The sequence below is a fragment of the Nycticebus coucang genome, chromosome 12, assembly GCF_027406575.1.
Source record: "Nycticebus coucang isolate mNycCou1 chromosome 12, mNycCou1.pri, whole genome shotgun sequence".
NCBI classification, from domain to species: domain Eukaryota; kingdom Metazoa; phylum Chordata; class Mammalia; order Primates; family Lorisidae; genus Nycticebus; species Nycticebus coucang.
The window spans coordinates 74509045-74526948 of record NC_069791.1 but is presented as its reverse complement, the minus strand read 5'-3'; the positions used below and the strand labels follow the sequence as shown (position 1 = coordinate 74526948).

The 17904-nt window shown below is 52.6% G+C and overlaps 1 protein-coding gene across 5 annotated transcripts in view; it reads right to left on the bottom strand.

Moving 5' to 3' along the window:
- GTF2IRD1 (GTF2I repeat domain containing 1) overlaps window positions 1-17629 on the bottom strand; it is a 123801-nt gene extending 106172 nt beyond the window's left edge. For 3 of the 5 annotated variants that reach the window (XM_053555797.1, XM_053555801.1, XM_053555802.1), the window contains exon 1: window positions 17368-17627. The gene's annotated coding sequence lies outside the window, so the exon portion shown is untranslated. Of the gene's footprint in view, window positions 1-17367 lie in introns of all 5 variants that reach the window. The other 2 variants (XM_053555799.1, XM_053555798.1) reach the window with 2 other exon arrangements.
- Between the last annotated feature and the right edge of the window lie 275 nt (window positions 17630-17904).

The window sequence follows — 17904 nt, the reverse complement described above, 5'->3', positions numbered from 1 at the left end:
GTCATCATTACTCACTGCAGCCTCGAACTCCAGGGCTCAGTGATCCTCCTGCCTCAGCCTCCTGAGGAGCAGGGACTATAGGTGCCCACCACCTCGCCTGGACCCTGGGACTCATTCTTCAGGATAAACAACCCTGAGCCAGTGGGGCTGGATGGGGACATATATAGTGTCTGGGCTACAGGTCACACTTCCCAAGGCCTTCCAGATGGATCTGAAAGCCTCTGAGATCAGGATACAGGCCCATTGGGATCATGACCTCTGGTCTCCTCAGGCTTTCCATGATTCCCCAATCTCGAACCCAAAGCCCATGAGCCAAAGTCTGCCAATCCAGCAGGACAGTAATGAGCCCCATCCCATGGCCAGTTCCAGGTTCATCCTTCCTGGTGGGAAGGCAGGCACAGAATGTGGAGGCTGGACCCAAAGGCTAATAACCAGCGAGGTGGAGGGAGGTTGACAATCTCCTGAGCACTCACTAGAGAACAGTGGGATTCCGTCTTACACGCTGCCCCCCAAAACCTAGAACAGGGTCTGGTACCCAGGAGGCCCTCCAGAAATACTAGCTGGGCAAATGAAGGGAAGATGAAAGAGCAAGGCTGGAGGCACAAATTGGAGCTCAGCCAGGCTCTACCACCCAGGCATCCCAGGCTCTGTTCTGCACTGGCACCTGGGCACTCAGAGGCCCCTGGTTCCAGTCTGTACCAGCCTGCCCTCCTCAGTGTGGGCCGGGGAAAACTACACTAGCTTTGTAGTCATGCAAAGCTGGGTTCAAGTCCGCTCCCAGCTCTTTCCAGCTGGTGACCCCATCAGGTCACTTAAGGTCCCTCTGCCCAGGGAGCAAATGGATGATACTAATTCTTCAGCTCTCGGCATGGTGGGACACAGTGCAAGAACAGGTGAACAGGGCCTGGTGCTGGGCCTGGAGGTCCTGCTCACTCACCAAATGGTGGTGGCTGTAAGGATGGTGGCTTTGCGCTAACATCACCCACAGAGCTGCCGTCCTCCCTGACATCAACATGGGTATCTCACAGTGGTATTACTGTCTTCCCACACTCAGGGGGTCGTAGGTGAGAAATGCAGGCCTGGCATTCAGCAGGTTTGCTCCCCCGGCAGGGAAGCCTGGCATCTGGTCCGCCCCAGTGCTGGCAGCTTATTTGGGCTCATCTGTATAGTGCGTAAATATTTATTTGTTCTTAAGCAGGCATATGAAAGGCCTGGGTGCTGGTGTCAGGAGATGGTGGGAAGAAACCAGCTCTGGGGTGGTGCCAGCCCCTGGGGCAAGGCGTCGCAGAGGCCTGGAATCCGGTCTCCTAAGAGCCCCCCTTGCTAGACGTAAACATGCCTTCTCAGAAGAACACCGCCAGCCGGGACAGAGCATCAGGCCCCTTGGGCAGAAAACAGCCGATCACTCGTGGGTGATCTAATCACAGGGTGCTGCCTGGCTCCCACACAGCACCCCCAACCTCTGAGCCAGTAGGGGTAGGGGCAGGGGCAGGGACTCCAGGAAAGGATGTGCCCTGGGGATCAAAAGACCTGGCTTCTGAGCCCAGATGCCACCCTAAGGTGAAGCCTGGCACCACCCCCTCTGGGCTCCTGTTTCCCCATCTGTCAATTGAGAACTCAGGCTAGAAGTTGTCCGAGGGCCTTTCCAGCCTCTGCCCCTGATGGAAGGACTATCACAACCCCTCCCCTGGAGTCTGCCTCTACACTTGCTCCAACCCACTCCAGAACATTAGTCACAGTTACCCAGGCTCTGCCCCTACCCAAGTGCCCTGAATTACTTCCACCCCTACCCATACCTGGGTAAGGAAAGCCTGACCACCTTCACCCACTAGAGACCACCTGAGGCTCACCCAAGCCTCTGGCCAGGAGATACAATTTCATAATGCAGCCCCTTCCTTCCCAACCCCAGAGATGGGAGAACTTGGAGGAGCCCAGCCCAGAAACTGATAGTGGGTAGCCCCTTGCCAAAAGCTGATGGTCTCAGGACCACACACGGGGCCAGCACCCAGGAGATCCAGTGGTGGCTCAGTCCTGTATATGACTCTGTGATGCTGGGCAACTTGCTCTCCCTCTCCAGGCCTCAGTCTCCTCCTTGATAAGACAGAACAGAGATGGGACAGTGAGAGCCAGGCCCAACGAACCAGGCTGATGATCCCTTTTCTGTTCTATTCCAGTCCCTCCTGGGCTTTAGGCCTAGCTGGGCCTGGGACCACTTTATCCACCTTAAGCATTAGTAATGTCACCAACAAGGGCTACACTTACAGGGGATCTTGCAACCCCCTGTAGCAACATATAGGCACAACAGTCCTCCCCTCAGTTTATGAATGAAGACCTGTAGGCTTAGAAACGCTGAGCAACTTGCCCAAGGCCACTCAGCAGAAAGAGTCAGGAGCCAGCTTCAAAAGGAAGTCTGTTGCCATCCAGAGCAAACCTGTACCTGAACCTTCCATGACATCTCCTGAGCAGCCCCCCAGTCCCCACTGTCCAGTAGATGACCTGGACACAAATATCTGCAGGATGGCTGAGTGGCCCTCCCTATAACTCATTATTCCAAACAGATTTTTCCTGTCTCCCTGGCTGGAGGGAGTGGGGTCTCCAATCTGGATGAGGCCTGAATGGGACTTCCTGGATGCATCATGGGTTCTGAAAACCAAAAGGGACACCATAGGTATGAAGGGTGCTGGGTTGCCAAGGTTATGGGCTTTTTGGGATGTTGGGTGGGTTATGGAGACACCACAGGAGAACTCCTGGAACAGGGCCAGCCCATCACATGGACCCCAAACTGGGTAACTTGGTGTACCCCATCATTGGCAACAGTGGACCTTGAGCCAAGGAAACCAAAGTACTGACAGGCCATAGATTTACATCCAATAAGTAGCCACCCCCACATCCACCCTCACAGAAGTCTCAGGAGCTCTCAGCAGCCCCAAAGACTCAGCAGATACAGACATTGACTAGAATAAACCCAGGGGCCTATATTACTGAGACTGGGGTCACCCCTCCTGGAAGTGGACACTGCCCAAAATACCTCCCAGCCCCCAAAGTCTCCTGGGGTTCCTCCTTTAGGAAGCTCTTCCAGGTTGTTGTCCCACCCTGAGGTCTGCTTCTGCTGAGATTTCCCTGGACACAAAAGGAGGCTCAGGAGTCATTCTAGGTGGCTCTAGGGCTCTAAAGAAAAGAAAGAGATGCCCTTCCTCCCTTGCCTGTTCCCTGGAGCTATCAACCATGGTCACACCTCACCACCATCATCAACATGCCAGCCTCTAAGATGGACTCTCCTCTGTCCTCCTCTGTAATGCTTTGGTTCCCTCGACCCCTCTCATTTCCCACCCTGCCCCATCCAGCAGGAGCTGCTTCAAAGCCTCCTCCCTGGAGGTGAGATAGACCCTCCCATCACTACCCTGTCCAGCCTGTGAACCAGGAGCAAGAGACAGAGGAGGCTCACAGGACAGGTGAGGCTTGCAGGTCGGCAAGGAGCCCTGGACCAAGAGTCACAGATGCGGTTTTGCATCTTGATTCTCCTAACTCTGGAACCTTAGTCAAGTGCCTTCTCAGCCCTGAGGCATCAGTTTCCCCATCTGAAAAGAAGGGGCCAAAATATACTTTTTTTTAAGATAGAGTCTCGGGTGGCACCTGTGGTTCAGTGAGTAGGGCGCCGGCCCCATATGCTGAGGGTGGTGGGTTCAAACCCAGCCCTGGCCAAACTGCAACAACAAAAAAATAGCCGGGTGTTGTGGCAGGCGCCTGTAGTCCCAGCTGGTCGGGAGGCTGAGGCAAGAGAATCACATAAGCCCAAGAGCTGGAGGTTGCTGTGAGCTGTGTGACGCCACGGTACTCTACCGAGGGCAGTAAAGTGAGACTCTGTCTCTACAAAAAAAAAAAAAAAAGATAGAGTCTCATTCTGATGCCCCGGAGTCATTACAGCTCACAGCAACCTCAAACTCTCAGGACCAAATAATCCTCTTGCCTTAGGCTCCCAAGTAGCTAGGACTACAGGTGTGTACCATTACTCCTGGCTAGTTTTTCTATTTTTTAGTAGAAATGGGGTCTCACTCTTGCTCAGGCCGATCTTGAACTCCTGAGCTCAAGCTATCCACATATCTAGGTCTTGAGGCCAACATGTTCTGAGGCCCCTTCCAGCTCCAACAATTCATGATTTACCCCATCCCAGAAGCTCAGGAATAGGGGAAGAGGAGGGCCAAGGGAGGGAACAGGTGGGGTCCCCACTGAAGCTCAGACAGGTCATGTTAGCCAGCCTGACAGACAGATCCAAACTCAGCAGCAACTAGAACAAATGGAATGATTAACTCTAAGTGGGTTAACATGAAGAGGATCCTTTCAAGTCCAAGTTGGTTTTGAAATTGGGGTAAAATATATGAGGTCTGATAGTTAAATTCTTAAACTCATCCTAGACAAAGTGCTTTGAGGGGTGAACTAGGTGCTGGCGTTGGTGCATAACTTCCCAAGGAATACTTTGAAGGTAACTAGAGTGGTATTCAGCAATGAAGTGAATATGGCACTTTTTCGAGGATGACTTCATGAACTTAATTGTCCCACACATTACAACTCATTCTTTCTGGGATATACTCCTTTTTTTTTTTTTTTTTTAATAAAGTCTTTTATTTTATTTATTTATTTATTTTTTTATTTTTGGCGAGGGCTAGGTTTGAACCCGCCACCTCTGGCATATGGGACGGGCGCCCTACTCCTTGAGCCACAGGCGCCGCCCTCTGGGATATACTTCTATGAGCTTTACAAATGAACAGTCATTTAACTGCCACCATAATCAAAATACAGACCAGTTCCATCACGCCAACAAATCCTTCCATGGCCCCAGTCAACTCCCATCCACCCCAACTCCTGGGCAACCCCCGATCTGCTGTTTCTAGTTCTGCATTTTCCAGAATGTCATATAAATTGAACCATATGGGATGCAGCCTTTCAAGTATGCTTTCTTCAACTTAGCACATTTTTTTCCCTTTGAGACAGGGTCTTGCTCTGTCACTCAGGCTGGAGTGCAAGTGGTACAGTCACGGCTCACTGCAGCCTGGGCTCAAGCAATCCTCTCACTTCTGTCTCCCAAGTAGTTGGAATTACAGGTGTATGCTACTGCATCCAGGTAATTTTTTTATGGAGATGAGGTGTTGCTATGTTTCCCAGACCAGTCTTGAATTCCTAACCTCAAGCAATCCTACTGCCTCAGCTTCCCAAAGTGCTGGGACGATAGGCATGAACCACCACGCCCAGCCAGCATATGCTTCTGAGGCTCCCCATGGTGGTGGTGTACCAATAGTTCAACCCTTTTCATTGCTGATCAGTATTCCATGACGTGGAAGTACCAGTTTGTTTATCCAGTCACCAGTTAGACATCTGGATTATTTCCAGTTTCGGGTGATTATGAACAAAGCCATTTCTCTTTAGGTTTTTATGTGAACCTTTCATTCCCCCTGGGTAAATACCTAGAAATGGGATTGCTAGGTCATATGGTAAGTGTTGGCTTAACTTCATAAAAAGCTGCCAAAAATCCATAAAGACAACAATTAGTAGTTGCCAGGAGCTGGAGGAGGGGATGGGATACAGAGTGATGAAAATGTTTTGGAATTAGGTGGTGGTGATGGTTAGATGGAACAACTTTGTGACGGTATTAAAAGCCACCAAATAGTATACTTTAAGATGGTGAATTTTATGCTGTAATATCTTAATAAAGAATACTAAGAAATTAATAAACAACTGCCAAACTGTTTCCAAAAATGGCCATATCATTTTACACTCCTACCAGCTGGGTCTGAGCATTCCAGCCCAGACCAGTTTTTGAAGGCGAAACGCCCTGCAGCTTATTCTGGGTCAGCAGGTGTCTGGGACTAAAGCCCACCCTTGAGGTGGGAATAAGTAATCCCTGGGCTGCAGCCTTTAGGAGCTGAGCAGAAAGAAAGCAAGTTGTGTAGGCATGGGAGGTGACTGGGTGGGACACTGACTCTTCCCCGTGCCCCACTCCCCAGGCCCCAGAGCATGGGGCAGAACCAAGAATTACCCAGATCTCAATCCTCACCTATAACCTGAAGACTCCTGGTGGGCTCCACAATCCCTCTAAAGACTAGGGGTCAGCGTGCCCCCTACCATTCCCAGCCCTCTTCTTCCCCCATCAGGCCAAGAGGCTGACTCCTCTGTCTTCCTGGCTCCTGGATAGCTAGAGGACACCATGTGACCTCTAACCTGTGTAGTACCGGAGAAGTTGATGAGGAGGGTGTGCATGCACAAAAGCAAAGCTCTGAAAGAAGCATTCTACCCTAACAACTTCTCTCCATCTGGAACACAGGAGTGAGGGCTGGAGGGGATGTAGCCACCTTGTGACCATGAGATGAGAACATCTTTATGAACAAAATCCAATATGCTAAATCAAAATCACATAAAGTATTTCACACCTACTATTATGGCTATAATCAAAACAGATAGACAGTAAACTAGTGTTGGCAAGGATGTAGAGAAACTGGAACCTTTCATAACTTGCAGGTAGGAATGTAAAATGGTATAGCTACTATGGAAACAGTCTAGCAGTTCCTCAAACTGTTAAACATATAACCCAGCAATTCTATTTACCAAAGAGGACTGATCACATACATCCACACAAAAACTTGTACACAAATGTTCATAGTAGCATTATTATAATGGCTAAAAAAGGAGATACAACCCAAATGCTCATTAAAGTGATGAAAAGATAAACAAAATGTGGTATATACATTAAGTGGAATATTATCTGGCCATAAAAAAGAACAAGATTCCAACTCCAGCCACAAAGTGGATGAATCCTAAAAACATTTCACTAATAGAAAGAAGCCAGACACAAAAGGCCACACATGATACGATGCTATTTATATGAAACGCTCAGAATAGGAAAATCTATAGGGACAGAAAACAAATTAGTGGCTGCCAGGGGATGGAGGGAGGAGGGGAGGGACCATTTAATGGGTTGAAATTCTTAGGATGATGAAAATGCTCTGAAATTAGTGAACACCACGCAACTCAATGGATAAAGAAAAAAGCACTCAATTAGGGCGGCTCCTATGGCTCAGTTGGTAGGGCGCCGGCCCCATATACTGAGGGTGGCGGGTTCAAACCCGGCCCCGGCCAAACTGCAACCAAAAAAAAAGCCGGGTGTTGTGGCAGGCGCCTGTAGTCCCAGCTGCTCCGGAGGCTGAGGCAAGAGAATCGCTTAAGCCCAGGAGTTGGAGGTTGTTGTGAGCTGTGTGAGGCCACGGCACTCTACTGAGGGCCATAAAGTGAGACTCTGTCTCTACAAAAAAAAAAAAAAAAAAAAAGCACTCAATTATACACTTAAGAAAAATAATTTTAAACTAAACTAAAAAAAAAAAAAAATCCAACATGCTAGGGAGAAAGAGAATTAAGTCCCTAGAGACATTGCTGAGACCCCAAAGGTACCACTGAGCCTCCGTCACAGCTACCAGCTGCCTACCCAAGGCCTTTTACTTGGGAGGAATAAAGGAACCCCTCTTAGGTTAAGTCTTCATCAAGTTTAATAACTAAATTCTGCCAGGCTTAATATTTAGATATGTACTATACTGGTATTTAATAGTCAGACTTGCTATTACCTGTAGTCAATGCACCCCTAACCGACAGGGGATCATGCCTCTTTGCCACCTGCTGGGACTACAGCAGGCTCTGGGCACTAGGGAGTGCCCATCTCAGGCTGGTGGTAGGATTCAGCTGAACATCAATTTATCCAGTACATTCCCCACTGCTGGGCTCCAGAATGCCACATATACACATGCACACAAACACACACCTGTGCACACCAGCATGTGTGCCTAAGCCCAGGGGATTAACTGTCCTGACACCCACACTTATGCTCTGTCCACACATACCAGCTGCCCTTCACGGAGAGGAAACCCCCCAAATTGGGCTATACCTGGCTCAGAGGGACACAGTATCTTCCACTGCCATCATCACTGCCCTCTGGAAGCCTCTGAGAGCCAGAGCAGGGCCAGCAGAGGTAGTGATAGTATTGGAGGGTGGAGGAGGTACCCGACCTTCAAAGGGCCCTCACCCTGAATGTCCCACCCTGAGCTTGCTTCTAATTCACTTCACAAGTTTGTTCTGGATACTCGCTCTGCACTGGGCAGGGACGCAGAGGGACAGCACAACATGGCCCGACCCACTGGGAGGTGATGCTGTCTATGAAAGACAGACAAGTCTGAGGGTAGTTAGAACCCTGTCTAACTGTGATGGGGGACAAGGAGGGAACTCACACAGACCCGAGAGGGACAGAGTCAGGAAAGTTTCCAGCCACAAGCAACTCCCAAGCTGAGTTCTGCAAGTAAGAACCAGCCCAGAGAGACAGACAGGGAGCAGTATTCACACTCTGGGGAGAAGAAACAGCAGACTGGGAAGCAGGATGGAGCACACTATGTTCTAGAACCTGAAGGAAGCTCCTCCTGGCTGGCACAGAAATAAGCAGGGCCCTGCCACGCCTAGTCTGTGGTCTCTCCCAGAGCAATGGGGAAGCCTTGAGGCACCTGGGAGTGAGACAATCAGATAGAAGTCCTCACCTGGACCCATCATGGCATCCCAACCATCACTTCCTGTCTCTGGCCCCTTGCCTCCCTTGAACACCCTCCCCTCATACCCCCCAGCCTACTCCTCCCAGAGAGGGAGGATGAGGTGGCCAGCCACCTCTCTTGCAGTCTTCCCTCAGCTGCATCTAGGAGTAGGCCTGTCCCAAAGGCTGGGCAGCCCCAGTCCTAGGGCACGGCTTGGCATCAGACAAGCAGGTGGGATGGCTGATCACCGTAGTCCGAGTGTGGACAGGCTAAGAGTGCTAACCAGCTTGCAGGAGCAGACACTGAGACATCACACTCCATGGGCAGAAAGAACGTGTCCCGGAGAGGCAGAAGCTAAGAGCAGAGCTGGAATGACAGTGTCCAGTTCCTCTCTGGGTGGGAGTGGGAATCCTATAGGGCCAGCTTCTGGGGTTACCATGAGACAAGTTGAAAAAATGTTTAACTGGGCTAATGGCTAATTTCCCCCATCTCACTCTGATCTTCCCAAGAACTCTCCGATAATGTATAGGAAAACTATCCTTGTTTTTTCAGATGAAGTTCAGTGAGGTGAAGTCACTTGCCTGAAGCCACGCAGCAGGTTGGTGGTCAAGCTGGGATTTGAATCTAGGTCTGTCTGGCCTCAAAGGCCCTGATGGATTCATCGCACCCTGCTGCCAAATGTGGAAGCCTACAGTCAGCTAAAGGAGCCTCCTCCAGGTGGGACATCGGCCTCTGACTCAGGGCCACCAAGAGCTTCTCTCCTTTGGATGTGCTGAGAACAGAGTATCTCAGGAGGAGGTTGCCCCAGGGTGGGTGGTCAACCTGCCAGGTTCAGAGAGGGAAGATGTGGCTGGCCCACCCACCCAGAGGGCTGCACCCACAGCAAGGAACGAGGGTGCATGTGGGGAACAGGGCAGCTGCCTCCTTCCCAAAGGCCCTACCTCTCCCAGCCTGGGCCTCGCAGCTAGAAGCTGCCACACCTGAAAAACCAGCTCTGGATAAACATGAGAGAGACACCAGACTGGCCCAGTCACAAGACCCCCTTGGAGCTGCCAGGACCACCCTGGAGCTGGGTGGGTGGGCAGGGGTCCTGCCCGCTCCAGAGGGCCACCCAAGAACCTCCTTCAAGGCTTCCCACCCAGTACTGGCCCCAGGGTCAGGCCAAGGGGTCCAGCCTTTGAGGATTTCAGAAGACAAAGCAGGGGTGAGAGGCAATGATAGGGTATAGGAGTGAGATGCTGGGGTGACCCAACTCATCAGGGAAAGCCTACAACAACCCACAAATAACAAAGTTAAAAAAACAAAAACAGAAACAAAAAACCCAAATCTCTCAAGACATACATGTAGGCCAAAGCTCCATGAGCCCTGGGAACTCCATGGGTTTGCCAACAGGAAATTAACGAGCTCTTGCCGGTACCCTCATCCCCTGCTTCACTGACAGTGCCCACCTGGCAACCCCACAAGGTCTAACCGAAGTCCAGGTGATTAGGTGACCATCTGAGTCACATACAGTGGGCAAGCAGTGGGCTGGAATCAGCCTGACCAAAGCTAACGTAACCATCTATAATCTGCACAAATGTGCATGACAACGGGCAGTGGCAGATGTCAAATGTTTTGTCAACTAAAATTTTATTGATAACTCCAATAAAACTGGTCTTCCTGTGGCCCCAGGGGACCTGACAGCTGGAGTCCCATATACCCCACCTCCTGCCCCTTGGCAGGTGGCCCCCAGCCCTCCAGGTCTCTGCAGAAATCCATGAGCTTGTGCTACCCCAGCTGAATCTAAGCAGCCCTAAAACCAATTGTTCTATTCTCCCATTTAAAGATGAATAAACCAAAGCCAAGAATGTGACTTCACTCATCCAAGGTTATGCAGCCCTATTCTGTTTGACCCTAAAGCATGCTCCTTATTAGGTAATTGCCCCAGAGAAAGTCCCTCCCCAAGAAAGCCCCTTCCTGCTTTCTACAAAGTTACAGCTCCTCTCTAAGCACAGGAAGTTGCCCTCTAAATAACAGGGAATTGCCTCCCAGCCGCAAAACTTATTTCATCTCCCTATCCCAATTACCCTCTCTGCCGGTGAAGTGTGTTACCCACCTCTTTCACTCCTGACTCCAACAGCAGCCTCATTCCCTCCTTCCCTACTCCCAGAAGTCCTATCCTTATTTCAGGAAAACATGGAATTTCTACCCAAGCTAAACAACTACAGGAGTGGAGACCAGAGACATACTGCCAGGGACCTCTAGACTCCTCAGGGGTGGGGGTACATAAAGACAGGCAAGACACCCTGGGGTACAGACAGATCCCCTCCCTGGTACCGCTCTCAACCTCCAGCTGCCCTGGCCCCTCAGCCCCAATTGTTCCACAGCCCACCTGGATGGCGGGAGGATCATGGGGCCAGAGGCCCCGAGGGTGGCGGTAGGCAGGTGTAATTTCATCACGAGGCTCACTGTATGAGTCACCAGAAACGGAGGATGAAATTCCAGCTCTGAGGACAGAGATGTGTAGCTCTCTTGGCTCAGAGTCAGCTCTCAATTGTGGGGGTTGGGCGGGTATGAGGATGGGGTATAGGCTGCGGGGCCCCTGCCAGCTAGATAGTGCTTTTGTGACAATTAGCAAAAGGCGTCCTTCTTGTGGGTGGTTCTGAGCTGGTGCAGGGCCTGCAAGCTGGTTTGCTAGATTTCCACTGAAAGCAGAGTGGCTAGAAACATGTGGCACATCTACACCATAGAATACTACTCAGCAACCAAAAGGGCCCAGCCCCCAGTGCACCAGCAACACAGATAAACGCATCATGCCAAGTGAAGACACCAAGGCTGCGTGCTGTATGAGTGCATTTATGTGACACTCTGCAAATGCAAAACCAGGGACACAAAACAGATCAGTGGGGGCTGGAGCAAGGGCAAGAAACAGAATACAAATGGGTTTGAACTTTGGGGTTAATGGGATTGTTCCATGTCTTCATGGAACAATGAAGACACAAGGGTGTGCCCTGGGCACATCATGCATACAGCATGCCTATGATGTGGGCATCTCACTGGACGGCCCTTGTCATATTTATCAACAATATTTATCACAAAATGTGGAGTGAACCCCTCCTACATGCAGCCGAGAGCTGGAGGCCAGGACCTAACGAGACCTCCCCAGAGCTGGTGCCCTGCATGCTTTCCACTGGCTAGTAATGAGAAAGACAGATGGGCAGACAGATACAAACTCCCTCTTACAATGGTTCTGCCATTAGGCAGAAAATGCACCTTGAGCTCCCCCTAGACCCCAACCAGGGTCCCCTCTGACCCCTCCAGACAGAAGCAGCCTAGTGGGTCTTATCCAGCCACAGGGCACAAGAGGGAAAAGGCCAAGTCCCCCAGCTCATCCGCTCTTTCCACCACATGCCCTCACTCAGCATCAAGATGCCCCAGACAGCAAGCTGGGTACTCACCTCCGGCTTCCCACCCCGTTCTGACTCCAGATCTGTACCCAGGGTGACCCACATACCCATGGTGCAATACTGAGTCACTTAGACCACAGTGCCACCCAGGGCCCGGCAAGTTGGGGAGAATCATCCCCCTTACACATTCAAGCCAGCTGCCCAGATGAAGGGAGGAACAGGAACCACAGGACCCTGCCCCTCACTTCCCAGGGCCACAGCACAGATGCTGGTGGTCCTGTCTGGAGAGGGTACAGGCAGTTCCTGGCACCCACCATACTGTACTCACTTCATGCCCACTCTTGGGGCAGCCCCACAAGCCTATGAGCACCACAGAGGCATCATTTCCCAGACTTGAAAGGGGGACATCAGAAATATCTCCCAGCTCGCAAGCCTGGCTTTGCAAACCCTGACTGAAATTCCTCATTTGGTGTCTAACAGGGCATTTCCGGCAGTCTCCCCCCCTCCTCCCAGCATCTCTTGATTGGCTGGAAGACCCTGAAGACAACAGCTTCCAGACTGGGGGGTCCCTAAGTGCCCCATACACCACTCAAACTACACCCTCCACGCCACCCAGGCTAACGGGAGATCTGGACCCTCCAGCCATAGATTGGAGAAAGCCTGAGAAGGGACATTGGTTAGGAAGACCAGGCATCAGTTCCACTTGTCTCACACTTGCTCTCTAAACCATCCTGAGGCTCCCTTGAGCCCCAACCCCAACTCTGGGGTCAGCCACCCTGCACCTGCTCCCCAGCACTCCGCCCAATCAGTCTCACCACCTCAGAGGCAGCAGCCATAGGGCTGCCAGATAAAATGCAAATTTCAGTTTGAATTACAGACCAACAACGGGTAAATTTTCAGTAGAGGTATGTCCCAAATACTGAATTATCTGTTGCGATCTTAAATCCACATTTGACTGGGTGTCCTTATTTTTATTTGCTAAATGTGGCAACCCAAAGCAGGTGGTCCTGAAGGAGAGAGACAGGTGGGCACACAAATAGCTCTGGGTCAGCCAAGCCTAGCTCAGGGCCAAGGGGAAAATTGTTTGGAGAGAGCTCTGCTCGCTGCCTGAGACACTCCCTTGGTGAACCCAAGGCAGTGTAGGACGAAGTACAGCCTCATGTGGTTCACTCAGAAACCTAATTCAGCTCCAATTGCACAGGGCTCAGCCCCTTGCAACCCCCAAGAGCTCTGAAGCCCTTGCTGTCATCAGTGGTGACCCATCATACTGAGTCTGAAATGACTATCTCCCTACTCAGCACCCCCCATCCGGAGGAAGCATTAGAATCATAAATGGTCCCAGTTGGGTGGTGCCTGTGGCTCAGTGAGTAGGGCACTAGCCCCATATACTGAGGGTGGTGGGGCCAAACTGCAAAAAAAAAAAAAAAAAAAAACAGCCGGGTATTGCAGTGGGCGCCTGTAGTCCCAGCTACTCGGGAGGCTGAGGAAAGAGAATCGCCTAAGTCCAAGAGCTGGAGGTTGCTGTGAGCTGTGACGCCACAGCACTCTACTGAGGGCAACAAAGTGAAACTCTGTCTCTTAAAAAAAAAAAAAAGATAAAAATAAATACATACATAAATAAACAAATGGTCCCAGTCAGACTTCCTGAGGAGGAGGAGCCCAGGTGCCTGGGCCAGGTGTTGGCTTCCCCTGGGCCATGGGGCAAGGCAGGGGCTGGAACCCAGGTGCCCACAGCTATGCCCCATCCTGCTTTGCCTCTAAACGAACTTCAAGGGTCCTCAAACTACGGCCCGCGGGCCACATGAAGCGGTGTGATTGTATTTGTTCCCGTTTTGGTTTTTTACTTCAAAATAAGATATGTGCAGTGTGCATAGGAATTTGTTCATAGTTTTTTTTTAAACTATAGTCCAGCCAGTGGTCTGAGGGACAGTGAACTGGCCCCGTTTAAAAAGTTTGAGGACCCCTGCAACTCATGAAGTCACAAACCTAAGAGCAAATCAGCGTAGAGTGGTGAGAATAGAACCAAAAACTAACACATTCTGCAGGAACAGGGGTGGAGTTAGAGATGTTAAACTATGGTGGATGAAGGGGGCTTACTGCATGGTTCTCTTCCCCCCTAATGTTCCTCTAGGCCAAGAGACCCTCTCTCACACCTGGAGACACCTGGGCTTAGAACATCCAAAGTAGACCAAGAGAGTAGTGAGGGTCCTGCCTCCCTTCCAGAGTGTGGGCTTGGGCAGAAAGGGGGCTGAAGAGATTCCGAGGCTGGCCCCTCTTGCCCCACTAGGACCACCAACACCTACACCCAGAAGCTTCCATTACCTCCTCACCAGCAACAACCTGTCACATCCCACCATCTTTAGGCCAGGTTTGTTTCTCTCCTCCAGAAAGCCATCCACCCCACCACTCCAGCTCTGCTATTAATTCCTGCTGGGAATTCTCTTCCAGTCTCCTAAGGTCCCTGCCCCATAGGTTCCATGCTGTCCTGGAAGCCCCTTCCTCAAACCTGACCTCAGTGTGTTTCCCGCTCTGCTCTTTGATGTTTGCAAATTAACCCTACAGGTCTTATTCTTTGGGTGCCCCTTAAGGACTCTGCAGGGGCCACAGACCTGGACATACACTCCCGGCTTGTCCCTAAGAACCTGGCCATGTCCCTGGCTGCCAGCCATGTAAGAGACACATCCTTACAAATGGCCAAGAGTCAGAGAACTGAGAGAAATGGGAAGATGACATTTGAGAGCAAAGCCCCAAGCACAGGTTTGGGGAAAGATGCAGCCTGGGGTCATAGGGAGAGAGTGGGACCAGGAAGCTCAGGGCAAGACCCTGGGACTCCTACCAGAGGGAACCTGCCCTGGAGATGAGAATTTAGGGACAATAACAGAGAGTCTGCTTAGTAATTTGGGTCAAGGCTCAGTAAGCAGGATTTCATTCATTCCTTCACTCAGACTTGCAGCCATTCAACAAGTACTTGAGAAGCAGGTCTCACCCCTGCCTGTCCCTACTGTGACTGGAGAGACAAAGGCAGACATGTGAGTGAGATCAATGTTGGGACAGAGGAAGGACAGGATGTCATGGAGACACAGAGGTAGCAGCCTGGTGACAAGAAAGGCTCCAGCCTGAGGTCACCATAACCAAGCTGAGTCCTGAAGGAGGAAAGGAGAGAGGCAGGTTCTACAACCCTCCAACCCCCCCCTAGCCAGGCAGGGCCATCAAAGGAAGCCCCCTTGCCCCTCAGGGGAAAGATGGGAAGAATCTTCCAGGTAAGAGGACCCATATATGCAGAGGCTAGAGGTGTGAAGAAGTCAGACCATTCAAGAAAATGGCAAGATTACAGGATCCAGGGAGTGGGCCAAGGAAGCACTGGGTGGGCATATGGGAGAGATGAGACCTGGAATGAGAATCTTCTGGGAGCTAAGATCTATTGTTCCAAGGTCACACTTAGGACATGAGTGTCCCAAACCGTCAACCTAAGTTCCTCAGCTAGAGTCTCTGACAACCGAACCGTTACCAAACCATGGACACTTTAGTTTCTGGAGGTAAGGAAGGTGCAAGAACAGCCTCCGCTAAGACCCTCATATTACATCAGCCCATCAGACTATTTCTAAGCACTGATGACTACCCCCTAGGAGAAGGCAGGCCCAGCTCCTGGGAGGCTGCCTTAAATGAACAGATAAAAATTGCTTGTGATTAGCATACTGCAAATAAATGACCCTTCTGGCATTAAGAGTTCCCTTAAGTAGGTTAGGCATGTCCTTTACAACACTGTCTTCCAGACCCAGTTCTGCACCCTTCGGCCCTAAATCCTCCCACATTTCAAGAAGGTGGGCATCAAGTGGTTGCAGAGTGCTGACCCTTCTTCATTTCCTTTGCTGGGGTCCTCTGAGACCACCTGATTCAGAACTGCCAATTTCTAGGTCATCCTCAGAGCAGGCTATAGAATGGAATGTGGCCTTGAGCTTGCCACAACTCAGAAGCAGGTTGGGGGTTCCAACATCCTGTCATCTTGGGGCCAACCCAGTCTCTTGGTCCACAGGTGCTGTTCAGAAGAGGTCAGAGTCTACCTCACACCCTTCTGGGCCCCATTAGAGTGGTTTGTGATGGCCACTCATCACAAACCACCATCCTTGTGCCCAGTCCCTCCCTGCCAGCAGCCACCAGCCTCCCACCACCTCCTCCTGCTCAGAATAAATAATCTATGCCGGTGCCCTTTCCCTTTGGAATGACGCTGCTGAAATAAATGGGCTGCTTCAAGGCACCTCCTAAGCCCCAAGGCCTCAGGCAAGTCTTCAGGCCAGTCCCAAGGAGTGAACAGTCCTGGCCACAGGGCAACCAAACACAGAGGCAGATGATGTCCACAGGGGACCAGGGTGGCTTCTGGCCACCTCTCCCCTCTACTCACAGCAGTAAGAGAAGCCCCTGCAAATGCCCACTCCTCTAAAGGCTGCCAGGGCCTGCCCGCCACCCATACCCACCAGGCCCATCCTAAGGCAGCCCACAGCCCCACACCACTGGTCCACACTCCATCCAAAAGCCAGTGATTTCCCCATGTGCCCTGCAGGGAGACTCCTACATGCCCAGCACCCTCACTTCAGTTGTGATGGGGACCCAGGAGCCTCTCATTGCAAGTCTGGTCTAGGGAGCGAGGGTCACCAGGCCAGATGCCAGAGCTGAGACAGCTCCAGCACTTCCAGGAGGGTAGAACTCTCAGCTGCACAGGGCCCCCTGCCCTGTGCCCAGGCCAGGGCATGGTCCCTCTCCCTGGCTACAGGCCCAGGTCTCAAGGCCATCATTCCCAAGGATTTAGAATTGGGGGGCTCTTCTCCATGCCCATCTGCAGTAACTCAGAGACCACCTACAGACCGGGCACCCACAACTTGCCCCTTTGAATGCTTTGTGCCCTGCCACCTGGGTTCAGCTGCCACCACTCAGCCAGCCCCCTCCCCGGGGACCCCAGCAGGAACCACTGTGCTGGGGCAGTGCTTGCGGGATTGGACTCAGCTGGTGAATGAGGGGCTACAGCAAGGGACTGGCTCAAACCGGGAAGGCGGAGATGGGGGGGCGGGGGCCGTGGCCTTCCCAACCCCCTCTGCTCCCCACCGGCGGCAGCCGCGGGCAGCACCACTGACCTCATTCGCGAACTGCAGCAGCCAGCGAGCGCCGGCCCGAGACGCCCCCCACCTCGGGAAGGGCCATGGGTGACAGCTCCAGGCTCCCACCCCCTCCCAGCAGGTGGGGGACGTCCGTCCCTCCCCTCCCCCGGCCCGAATTATAATCCCAGTCACGTGCCTCTCGGTGCACCCAAAAGCCGGATCCAGGTCCGGTAACACCTTGAGGGGGAGGGGCGGCCCCCCCGGAGCGGTAGGGGGCGTGGGGGGGCGAAGGGGAGCAGGGCCTCGGCACCCGCCCCCCGCAAAAGTTTCTCCTACCTTGGAGGATCCCCAAGCGCTCCTGCCAGCGGCGTCCCGGCCCCGGCCCGCGGCCAGGACTCAGCCTCCTGCCGCTGCCTCCTTAATTAATCCGGGAGAACGGGGGAAGGAGAGGCAGAGGAGACGAGGACGACGGCGCGGCGAGGGCGGGGAGGGAGCGGCGGGGAGGGGGGTGGGGGGGTCGGCTGGCCGGGGGGCTGGCGCGCGGCGGCCCCCACCCCCGGCGCGGGCTGCGGCGGAGGGCGGGGCGGCGCGGGGAGCGGAGCCGAGAGCGGGAGCGCAGGGAGGCTCTTTGTTCTGTAATCCCAGTAAGATTGCCAGCCATTCGCCCCGGCCCTAATCCCAGCCCCGCGCAACACCACCCTCCATTGGCTGCCATTTACATACGGGATTAGCCCGCCCCGCGCCTCGCGCCCCGGCCTGGGCACCGCGAGGGGAGCGCCCCGCGCCCCGGCCCCCCGGCCTGCGGGAGGGGCGGCGGCGCCCTCGGCCTCCCAGGCGCGGGATTAGAGAGCCACGGCGCGGCAGCCGCGGGAC